Source organism: Sus scrofa, chromosome 6 (genome assembly GCF_000003025.6).
Source record: "Sus scrofa isolate TJ Tabasco breed Duroc chromosome 6, Sscrofa11.1, whole genome shotgun sequence".
Taxonomy (NCBI): Eukaryota; Metazoa; Chordata; class Mammalia; order Artiodactyla; family Suidae; genus Sus; species Sus scrofa.
The window spans coordinates 4,315,599-4,327,037 of NC_010448.4; the positions used below are offsets into that span (position 1 = coordinate 4,315,599).

At 53.5% G+C, this 11,439-nt stretch overlaps 1 long non-coding RNA gene across 2 annotated transcripts; it reads right to left on the bottom strand.

The window, feature by feature from the left end:
* Window positions 696-10,950, bottom strand: LOC106507552. Of its 2 annotated transcripts, none has more exons than XR_001303602.2 (4): window positions 8,958-10,950; window positions 8,053-8,191; window positions 1,552-4,805; window positions 696-802 (listed from the first exon to the last, which is right to left on the bottom strand). It is a non-coding gene; the product is annotated as an uncharacterized LOC106507552 (long non-coding RNA). The 2 variants fall into 2 exon arrangements; XR_002344472.1 differs by lacking the exon at window positions 696-802 and having other exon boundaries at window positions 3,486-4,805; window positions 8,958-9,044; window positions 10,422-10,950.

Genomic DNA, 11,439 nt, shown 5'->3' on the forward strand with positions numbered 1-11,439 from the left:
CATCCAGCCTTTCCTGAAATATCTGCTCTGGGCATCTTGAGCAATGCGATCGCACTCAACTCCCATTCTCTCTCTGTTTGAAAGTGGTGTCATTTCATGACTGCATAAATTATCTCCTAACAACACACCCTTTCAGGAAGGCTCAATGCAATCCCAAGGCACCTGAAATATATTTGGTAATAAACCACCCCAGAGAATTATGAGGTTGGAATCTGAAGACATCCTTTTTCAGAAAGGGTACATGATACAAAGGATATATGTGTATATATATATATATATTCCTTTCAGGACTTAGTTTGAAGTTATAGTTCTTTATATAAAACCCTCAATTCGGATTTGCCTTATATAAAACCCTCAATTCTGACTTGCTTTATATAAAACCCTCAATTCTGACTGAGCATATCAGCGATAACAGAATCACTTTATAGATGAAGAAATGAGAATTTAGAGAAGTAGCGATGACAGGGACAGCACAGGGAACCACATGCAGTCTCGCTGGACAGACGAGGACGGGAGACAATGTGAGAGGTGGTATGTGTAGGTATGACTGGGCTACCTTGCTGCACAGCAGAAATTGGCACGACGTTGTAAATCAACTATACTCTAAGAAAAAAATAAAATTAAATAAAAATTAAAAAAAATAAGAATTCAGAGAAACAAAGCCACTTTCAGCAACATTTTTTTTTTCATTCGTTTAGCAAATATTTTTTAATCACCTGTCATGTGACACTGGAGATCAGCCCCTGAACACAAAAGACTCTATTTCTGCTCCCCTGTATCTTATCTCCAGGTCGCTGTCAAGCTGTAAACAAATGAACAGGTAATGGGGTGTCAGGCAGTGAATGGAGTGAGCTGAGTATTGGGCCCCCCAAAAGCACCTGTCTGTATCCTCAGGAACTGCGCCTGTTACCTCATTTGGGAAATAGTCTCTGAGGATATCATTAAGATAAGGATCTCCCAGAGAGCTCATCGTGGATTAACTGGGTGAGCCCTAAATCCAGTGATGGGTGTCTTTATAAGAGCTGGACGAGGAGGGACAGGGACACTGAAGAGAGGCCACATGAAGACGGAAGCAGAGATGGGAGGGAGGCAGCCACAAGCCAAGGACCGCCTGGTGCCACTCAGAGCTGGAAGAGGTGGCAAAGGATTTCCCCCGAGAGCCTTCAGGGGGAGCTCAGCCCTGCCTGCACCTTGATTTCAGGCTCCTGGCTTCCAGGCCATGGGAGGGTTCACGGTGTCTCAAGCCACCTGGTTTGTGGTCGTTTGTCGTGGCTGCCCCGGGAAACCAGCAGGGCGAGCGGGCTGGGAGGGAAAACGGGGGTGGAGACCGGACAGTGTGTGGGGCTCCCGTCACTGGTGCAGGCCGGAGGGGTGACTCTTGAGCAGAGACCGGGACGAGGTGAGAAGCGACCCCTGCAGATGTCTCACAGGCACAGCACGCCACGCTGAGAGAGGGGACCGGGACGGGGCCCCAGGTGAAAGTGGGTTTACCCTGCGTCGCCACCGTGACACCTGCTGTTGTGAAAGGGTTCGCCTGTCTGGCCAGCTCACCCCCATGCGCTTGCTGAGCTTCATTCCAGGCACTCTTCCTGTCAGGCTCTGTCACTTCCACAGTCACTGTCTGCTGAATGATGGGGCAACACCGGCTGAGCACTGCCCACAGCGGGGGGCACTTCTGGGCTCCCAAGGGGCTAAATTCTACAGGTGGGACAAGGTGCAGCCCTGTGGAACTGGACATCAGGTGCCCTGGGACTTGCCAGATCCCAAGAAGTAAATACCCCCCGCCACCCCCTCCTCCTACACCCAGGCCAGATGCCACGCATCAATCACGAGGTGACATGTCCCCACCGGCTAGGACAGGCCTGGGAATTGTCCTACTTCTCACACTTCAGGTAGCTACCAATTTTTTTAGATCTGGCACGTGAATACATCTATTTACTGAAAGATTTTTAAGAGGAGGAAGGAATGACCTTGGCAGGGAGCGGAGTCGCAGAACCTTCTAGAAGCTGGTGGAGTGGCTGGAGGAGACGATCTCCCTCTGTGAAGACCATCATTTACATGAGGGCTTACGCTCAATGTTCATGTTCTGTAGGTTTTGACAAATGTCACATACAATGTCATTATATGTCATATCTACATTACAGTATCAAACAAATAGTTCAATGCCTAAAAATCCCCGGTGCTCCAACTTCTCATCCTCTTGAACCCAAATCCCTGGCAACCACTGATCCTTTTACAGTCCTTAGAGATTTACCGTTTCCGTGATGTCCTAGAGTAGAAATTTGACTCCCTTTCAACATTTCTCATTTTTCTCAATTCCAAAGCATGCAGACCTGTCATCCAAAATCAAGAGAATTCCAGTTCAAAGCAAAGAGGCCGAGGGCCTTCCTATTTAAACTCAGCAGTTCGTGCTTCCCGTGGTCACTGGGAGGTGACCAAGTGTCCTGCTTCAGTTGGGATGGCCCCAATTTTAGCCCTGCAAGTCCTTGCCTCCAGGAAACCCACTCAGGCCCAGTGCAGGTAGTGTCCCCTCCCTCCCATCCCAGCCTTGCTTGGAGACTCATAGCTGCTCAAGCTGCCGCCTTGCACCTTGTGACTCTGCCTCAAAGTTGACTCTTTTAAATGCCACAGCAGGGTCACCAAGCCCCGGCCCCTCACTCTCCCAGTCTCCCCACTTAGACCACGCCAGACCCCTTCCCTTCTCAAAGGATGTGTACCCTCCCCTCTCCGGCCACTGCCCCCACTGTCCCCTTGGCCAGGGCCACTCCCCAGAGGGCCCCTTGCCCCCAAATTCTTGCCCTGCTAACTCCCACTCATGCTTCAAGTTTGAACTGAGTTGCTCTTTTCCTGAGAGGCCCCTCCTTGTCCCTGGACCACGGGAGATCTCCAGCACAGGTGTCCCCACTGTCCCCATGGTTTCCACAAAGCCATGGTATTCTATTACTTTTATGAGCTTAAAAGAAGGCACCAAAGCACAAACAACCCAAATGTCCAACAGCAGCGAATGGATGAACAGAATGTGGTCCATCTTGGCCATGGGCTATGATTCAGCCTTGAAAGGAAGCAAGTGCTGACCCCACGATAACATGGCTGAACCTTGAAAGCATCACATTTGTGTGGAAAAAGCCCGACACAGAGGCCACTCAACGTAGGAGTCCCTTTACATGAAACGTCCAGAAGAAACAAATCCCCAGAGAGGAAGACAAGTGACTGCCAGGCGCTGGGAAGAGAGCAAAATTTAGAAAGTATACATTTTCTTTTTGGGGTGACGATGATATTTTGGAGTTAGAGGGGCTGGTTGCAGGGCCTCGCAAATGTATTAAAGCCCACTGCACCGCACACTTTCAGAAAGTCAAAATGGTGACTTTTATGTCATGTGGGTTTTTTCTCAATGAAGATAAATTTCTAAGGAATGCTCTGAATATGTGTTGGTCGAATGGTGAACGGATGCGTTTATATGTAAATTGAGGAGATGGACGGGAAGCTAAATGTACAATTTCTATTTTTTTTTTTTTTGGATACAATAGAGTTTAAAGTTCTCAGGGGCTCCCTCTGAACGTTTGGAGAGTCCCAGGGTCCCCAGTTACATTGTGCAGAAGGCGTGGGGCCAGTTCTCTGAGAAGCCTGCCCCTCCCTGCCAGCCTCCTGGCGGTTTGTCAAACACCCTGAGCGCCATCCTTTTGACCTTCACAGGTCTCTCCGCCAGGGCCCAACCCTCCCTCCCTCTCAGCCCAGGCTTCAGTGTCCAGGTGTCCACTATGTAACATCTCATGGAGCAGAACTGGCATTCTGTGTGCCTTTCTGTAGGTAAATTCTGCTGCAGTAAAAAAATTCTGTTAACATCTGAAAGAGAAGGCAGATGAGATCTTAGCAATAAGATACATACACCATCTCAAGACCCAAGAGAGCGATGAGTCACAAAGCGGAGCAGTGGAGAAACCTGCCAGGCCCCACCTTGACCAAAGGATGAGGCTCACCAGGACCAACGACATCATGTGCCTGGGACACGCGCCCGAGGGGACAGAGCTTCATTTCAGGGAATTCCAGGCCAAGGGCGGAACCCAAGCCCCATCATGAGGAAACGGCAATGCCCTCGGAGGGGCATCCTAGGAAATAACTGGCTTGTGCTCTTCAGAATTGTCAGGAAAGGCAAAGAAAGGCCGTGGGATGTTCCAGAGAGACCAAAGAGTCGTAACACTCAAATGTAATTTGTGATCCTGAATCAGCCTTGGAGCTGGGAAAAGGCTTTATCGTCTGCTATCAAGGCCGTGAAGGGGACAACAGCTGACTTCACCCAAGGCCTGGAGGGAAGACTCCGGAATGACGTCAACTTCTGAGGCTGCTCAGGGCACTCTGGTGGTGAGAGAATGCCCCTTTGGAAGGGCACGCTGAAGGGTTTCAGGAAAGGGGGGAGGGGGCGAAAAAGCGACGGAGCAAAGGCACACACACATGGATACTCTGGGAAGAACAGGTGCGAATCTGAAACAACCACACAGCGTGGGATTCCGCCTACAGAACATTCTCGACATGACGCAATTACAGAGATGGAGGGCAGGCTGGCGGCTGGCAGGGGTCAGGGATGGGGTGACTACAAAGGCAGTGAGGACAGCCACGTGGTGACGGAGCCCGTACTTGATAGGAGTCCACACCTGAGATCAGGGGCACAGAGACCTCGCTCCCACACCAAGCAGGGCAGTTTCCTGGCTTCCATCTGGCACGGTGGTTACATGAGATGCGACCTGGGAGACAGCTGAGTGAAAGGTACCCAGGGCCTTCCTGTGTGATTTTTGCAGCTTCCTGTCAAGCTGTAATTATTTCAAAATAAGAAGTTAAAAAAGTGGAGTTCCCGTTGTGGCTCAGCAGGTTAAGAACCTGGTTAGTATCCATGAGGAAGTGGGTTCAATCTCCGGCCTCACCCAGTGGGTAAAGGATCCGCCCTTGCCTCAAGCTGCGGCGCAGGTCAAAAATGCAGCTTGGATCCTGCATCGCTGTGGCTGTGGCGGGCAGTTGAAGCTATGAATCGACCCCTAGCCAGGGAACTTCCATAAGCCGCAGGTGCAGCCCTAAAAAATAAAATAAAAGTTAAAGAAAGTAACTTTCCGTCTCTTGGTCTCTTTTCCTCCAAGGAAATAGGAATAGCTTTAATTCACTGACTCCATCAATCTGTTCATCATCAGACCTGCTTCCCTCCCCGCCCCAGGGCAGTCAGTGGGTCAAGCTGGGAATACGTCTCCATCTTTTCTGCTTTATTACCAACACCCAAAGGAGTGCCTGGCACACAGCAGGTGCTTAACACTGTGCTGAACTGATGAGCATATAAGAGAGTCATAGCCAGGCAACCGAGGGCCAGGGCCTCAGTGAAATTGAAGAGGCCAGACTGAGGCACAGTGGCATCGTGGGGCACCGAGAGGCCCCTCTGGAGGGGGAGGGTGCTCCCAGGCTGGCAGGACCAGACAGTGCACCTGGACCTGCAGAGCCAGCATTCTCCTTGCTTTGGGCCATTTGGAGCAGCCGGCAAGACACAGAGAGACTTCTGACAACCAGCGTGGGCCACAATGGACCCGGTTTAACCGGTAGGCAAACTGGTTCATTCGTTCCACACACATTTGAGAGCCGGAGAGGAGTGAGGCTGCTTGTGCTGGGTGACCACACCACAAGCAGACAGCCCTGCTCCCGTGGCACCCGGGCCGTGCCCTCACTGGGTCCCCCAGCGCGTGCTGGCTTGTCCTCAGCAGTCCCCTTTCACTGTAGCGAATGCTGCCGTCCTCCAGCAGATCCCCTGGGACCCCTTTTCCCATTTGTGGGCTCCCCCTTCTGACATCCAGCCTCTGCCTCTCGAAACCAAGATGCCTGGAAATGTGCCTCCTTCCCCCGCCCCCAGGCTTTCCTCAACCAGGACGGGCAGGAAACCCACTCCGAGCCCCCAGGGTGGGGGTAGGGGGACAACTCCAGAGCTCCCTGGGGGCCAGCCTGAGCCTGGCACTTGCCCGAAACCACGCCCTTGCCTCTCCCGTTCCCTTCCCAGTTTCTGCTGGAAGGACATCCTGAAACCACGAGCCCACGAGCCTCACCTCAGGCTCTTCTGGGGAAGCCGACCTGGGGCAGAATCAAAGGCACAGAGTGGCTGCGTCACTGGGCCCCCGTCACACAGCTGAGAGAAGAGGCTGAGCCAGAGCTTGTGTCCCTGGAGTCTCACATCAGGATGTGTACGCCTGACCATCATGCTTCACTGCCGCCCTGGAGGGGCTCACTCATTCCTTCGCAAACGTGCTCTGACCGTGCCAGGCTTGGAGCCCAGTGGGTTAAGAACCCGGTGTTGCCAAAGCTTTGGCTTAGGTCGAGACTGTGGCTCGGATCTGATCCCTGGCCTGGGAGCTCCACATGCTTCAGGGTGGCCAAAAAATTATATATATACCTTCAACTCTAGCACTCCTGCAGAGCCCCTCTGCCATGTCGGGTCACCTGTTACAGGATGTGGGTACGCTCGAGGGGCCATAATTCTGCCCTCCGTTCCAACCATCTCCCCACCCCCTACCTCTGATGGGTTGAGACCCGTGCTGTCTGCCCTGCAGCATTCCCCACAGCCGGGGTTTGCTCTTTGCACACTGCTGGGGCAGTGCTCCGTGCCCCTCCGTCCTGGGAATTTCCTGCAAACTGGCACAGGGGCCCTGAATCTGGATGGGGCTCAGGCTCCATCCCATGGCCCATGTCTCTCCATCAGGGGCTCCTGGTGGCTGGCGGTCTCTTTTGGCGATGTTACTATCACTGAGGTACCCTGTCAGATGCACTCATGCACTGGGGAGCGCAAACCAATGATATTCGAACCCTATCACAGCCCCCCGTTTTTTTTTTCTTTTCATGGCCACACCTGTGGCATATGGAAGTTGCTAGGCAAGGGGTGGAGTCGGAGCTACAGCTGCCGGCCACAGCCACAGGAACACGAGACCTGAGCCTCGTCTGTGACCTACACAGCTCATGGCAACGCCAGATCCTTAACCCACTGAACAAGGCCAGAGGTCAAACCCGCATCCTGTGGACACTCTGTCAGATCCTTAACCTGCTGAGCCACGTTGGGAACTCTGCATTATTGCCTTTTAATGTATTAGCTGGAGCACTTTCATTAAGAGATGCTGCCTGTCATCTATGCTTTGTTTCCAGTGGGCACGGGAAAGCGTCACTGCTTGATTCCCGCCCTTTACCCGTGGTCCAGACAATAAACCAGTTCCTGTCACCCTCCAAAGGAAACCCACTAGTTTGTTGTTGTTGTTGTTGTTTTGTCTTTTCTAGGGCGGAACCTGAGGCATATGGAGGTTCCCAGGCTAGGGGTCGAATCAGAGCTGTAGCCGCCGGCCTACACCAGGGCCACAGCAATGCGGGATCCGAGCTGTGCCTGCGACCTACACCACAGCTCACGGCAACGCCGGATCCTTAACCCACTGAGCGAGGCCAGGGATCGAACCCGCAACCTCATGGTTCCCAGTCGGCTTCATTAACCACTGAGCCACGAAGGGAACTCCGAGACCCACTAGTTTTTGAACACATTTCTGCGACCTCGGGATCGTAGAGATCATGGGTTCAACCCACTGCACCACTACCCTTCCTGAAGCTCTGGGGTCACGTCTGGCCACGGGGAACCCTCGAGCTGGCTTCTGAGTTCTCCTGGCATCATCTCAGGAGCCTCTCCAAGAAACCCTGCTTTGTAATTTTCAAAAAATGGGAAATGACATTTTAGGACCATAACCTGTGGATTAGGCTACAGAGGTAACCAATTTTTCTAGGACTTCAAAGGGGGCAGGGCTCAATCATATAAGTTTGTTTTTTTCTTTTTTCTCTTTTTTGGGTCACTCTACAACATATGGAGTTCCTGGACCAGGAATCAGATCCGAGCCACAGATGCAATCTACGCCACAGCTGCCGGCGGCAACACCAGATCCTTTAACCCACTGTGCCAGGCCGGGGATCGAACCTGCATCTTGGCTCTGCGGGGACACCACCAGTCCTGCTGCACCACAGTGGGAACGTCCACATAAGTGTATTTTTAAAATGAAATACCTTGGGAGACGCCACCCCCACTCTGGTGTGTCCAGGCCGGGGGGGGGGGGGGTCTCACTTCGTAACTTGGCCTGATTACACCACTGGATTGGCCGCTCTGTCCTCTCAGAGGCTTACCCCCGACTCTTCTCTCCCATGCCTGCAAGTTTAAGAAACAAGACTGCCATCCCCTGTTAGAGTTTTCGTTTAAACAAACGGTTTGAAAGCCCACATCCTATTTAAATGGACAGTTCTTAACCCAGAGCCCGAGGACAACCAAGCGGGGGCGGGGGGGGGGGGGACTGTCTGCTCTGAGCCCAGCCCCCACCTCCTGCTCCCCCTGCCCCTCCAGACTTTCTGTTCCCGCCTCCATTTCTGCTGGGCCCCCCCAGGGAAAGGAACCTTCTCAAGGCTCCCAGAGGCATCACAGCTCCCGCAGTCGCAGGCCCTCCTTCTGTCTCGCCCTGAGACTTTGGGGAGCCCATCACCCCGGGCAACCGTGAGCTCCTCCTTCATCATCTCTTGCTACGTCAGTGCCTTGCGGTCTCTGTGCCTCAGGGGACTCCCTGCCCTTCCCAGCAGCCCCCCAATCCCTTTCCCCCCTTCCCCCTCTCTACTGGAAGCAAACCTCCCCCCCACCCCGCCTCGGGCCAAGCCCTGCCCATGAGAATCAGGCTCCTCTGGTGGTGTGTTCTGTGCACACTCCCCAGCATCCTACTTTGGCATGTAGGTCAGGCCACCTCCCTCGGTCCCGCCACCCCTAAGAACAGCTGGTCTTCCCGTAACACTTGCCACGCACCAGGAACCATCCTAGCTTCCCCGCACAGCTGGCCTAGGATGCTGGACTGTCTTCAGGGCATTTTTATGGAAGAGGTGACTTTGGCTCAGCATCACCTCGGGAGTGGGGGGGAGGATACAGGACTCACCCACTGACGGCTGGGCTCCTGAGTCTGCTGGAAGGCAAAACCACTCAAGACCAACCCCTCAGCATCCTCTGGGGAAGGATCCAGGACCTGCATAAATAATAAACAGACAAGCAAGAGGGAACCACCTCCCTGTGTTATCATCTCCCCCAAGAGCGGGCATCAGAGTCAGGGAGGGCATGCCACACAGGCTGCCAGGCCCAGCCCCAGAGTCCCTCCCTCGGGAGGGCTCGGGCAGCCTGAGAACCTGCATTTCTAACGAGGTCCCCAGCGATGGCAATGCCAGTGCTGATGCGACTGGTCCCAGGAGCCCCCTCTGGGAACTGCTGCTCTAGGGAACTTGCCTGCGAGGAAGAACAGGCCTGGGCTGGGACCGTGCTCCCTCTCAAAGCGCAGGATGTGGTGATTCCAGCGTGACCTCTCCCATCCAGGTGGTCCCATGGTAACGACCTTACGGTTACGTTCAAAGGACACCCACCACCCTCATCTGTTAGAGATGCATTCTGAAGCAGTCACAGGTGACACAGAGGATGAGCCCTTTAAAATACTCTAGACCCCCCCCCCCGCCCACCACTGCCCCCTCAAAAAGCTAAGACAGTGGTAGCTGGCTCCTGAGTCCAAAGAGGGTCTTTCTTCCCCTTTTGAGGCCTTGTTTGTGTCTGGAGGTGTTAATGACATTGATTTCAGGAGGAAAGAAGCCCGGGCTCTCCCCTCAGTAAGTGAACTTGAGCCAGACACTTGCAAGACCTGAGTCTCCATTCTTTCATCTTCCCGACCAGTTGCCGAGGACCAGTGGATGCCAGATGTCAGCACTCAGCTGGGCACAGAACCCCTGAGATTTTAATTCCCCAGCTGACTCCGCTCTTACACATTCCCCAGCCCCGGCCTGGCCAGGGCAGCGCCTCGAGGTCAGGGACTGACCCATCTCAAGGCCCCTGTTCATCAAGCTCCTGGGCTGTGTGTGGAACTTTCCAGATGCCTGCCCATCTGGGAGCAGGAGGCCTGGGTGTGTGTTCCCGGACCATGAGGCTTCTGGACGGTCACAGGCAGGAGGGCTGCTTAGATCCTCAGGGGCTGCCCCACGCTGGGACTTAGACCTTTATGTGGCCAAGGGGTCCCACACAGGAAATCCCTGGTTCAAAGGTGGTTCCAGTGAATTCCATGGGGCCTTCACACTCTCTCAATGTGTTTTGCTGCTGCTGGTGGTGGTATATTGTCTTGGTTTGGTTTGCTGGGGTTTGGATTACAAAAACCAAAACCACATTTGTCTAGCCAGGGCAAAGTCAGGGGCAGCCAGGGACGAGGGACCCAGGAGCTGTTTCCTTGAACCGCAATACAGGGAGGACAGCCAAGTCTCATATCACTTGGAAGAAAGTTCTGGAAAGCTGTCAAGAACCCAGTGTTTTCTCTCTCCCCCCCCCTTCCCGCTCCCTCTCCCTGGCTCGTTCTCCCATCCCTCTCTCTCACGTAGAAGGCAGGAGGTGGCCCCTGCACGGCCACAAGTCCCATCGCTCCGTCCGTACCACCAGCAAAGCCGGCTGCTGTTTGCCCAGCCATTTTCTGCGTGTCAGCTCTTGGGCAAAAAGCGTCGCCACCAGGATTTCGCATAATCCCGCAGAGGCCATGGAGGAAGGCGCTGCTTTCATCCTTCCGACTTCCAGAGAAGGAAACCAAACCACAGAGAGGTCCAAGTTGCCTGAGGTCACACTGTTGAGAAACGAGCGCCTTAATCCCAGCCCGGCTACCTTCCATGTCAAAGATGCAAGAGTGGCTTCTTTGTGGGGGGGGGTTAGGAATCTGATTGGCTTAGCTTGAGTCAGGTGACCTGGTTCTCCCCCAATCAGCTGTGGCGGAGGAGGCGGGTCCCAGAGCATCAACATGGCGGCCCCCATTAGGGAACGCTTTTCAGGTGGGAGGGTGAGCCTGGCACCTGATCCCGCTTCTGATCCCTTCCTCCTTCCTGAGGAGCCTTCCCTGGACAAAAATCCCTGCTGCACTGGTCTTCTCACTTGTGGAAGTAGATGAGGCCTGAGTTCAAATCCTGCCTCTGCCATTTTCCTGATGGTCTGCTCTTGGGCAAATGACTTCACCTCTCTGAGCCTCAGTGTTTTCATTTGTAAACGAGGATCCTAAGACTGGCCCCTCCTGGAAGCGAAGGGAAGTAAATGAGATAATAACCCAGGCAATTTTGTGGCTTCGCGTTGTTGTCAGACTCAAGATGTGAACTGTCTAGCACCTGCCTAACTTTCTGGCCGGTAACCTCCCGGTCCCAAAGTGCCCCCCTTTCTCCACCCACGCCCAGCCATGCTCTTCCCTCTTCTTCCCCATTCTAAGTTAACTGACTGTTCTCTGAGTGGGTTGAACTGTGTTCCCCTAAAAGTTGTGTCCACATTCTACAGAACCCCAGAACCTGTGTATGTGAGTTTATTTGGAAATAGGGTCTTTTTTTTTTTTGCCTCACCCATGGCATACAGAAGTTCCTAGG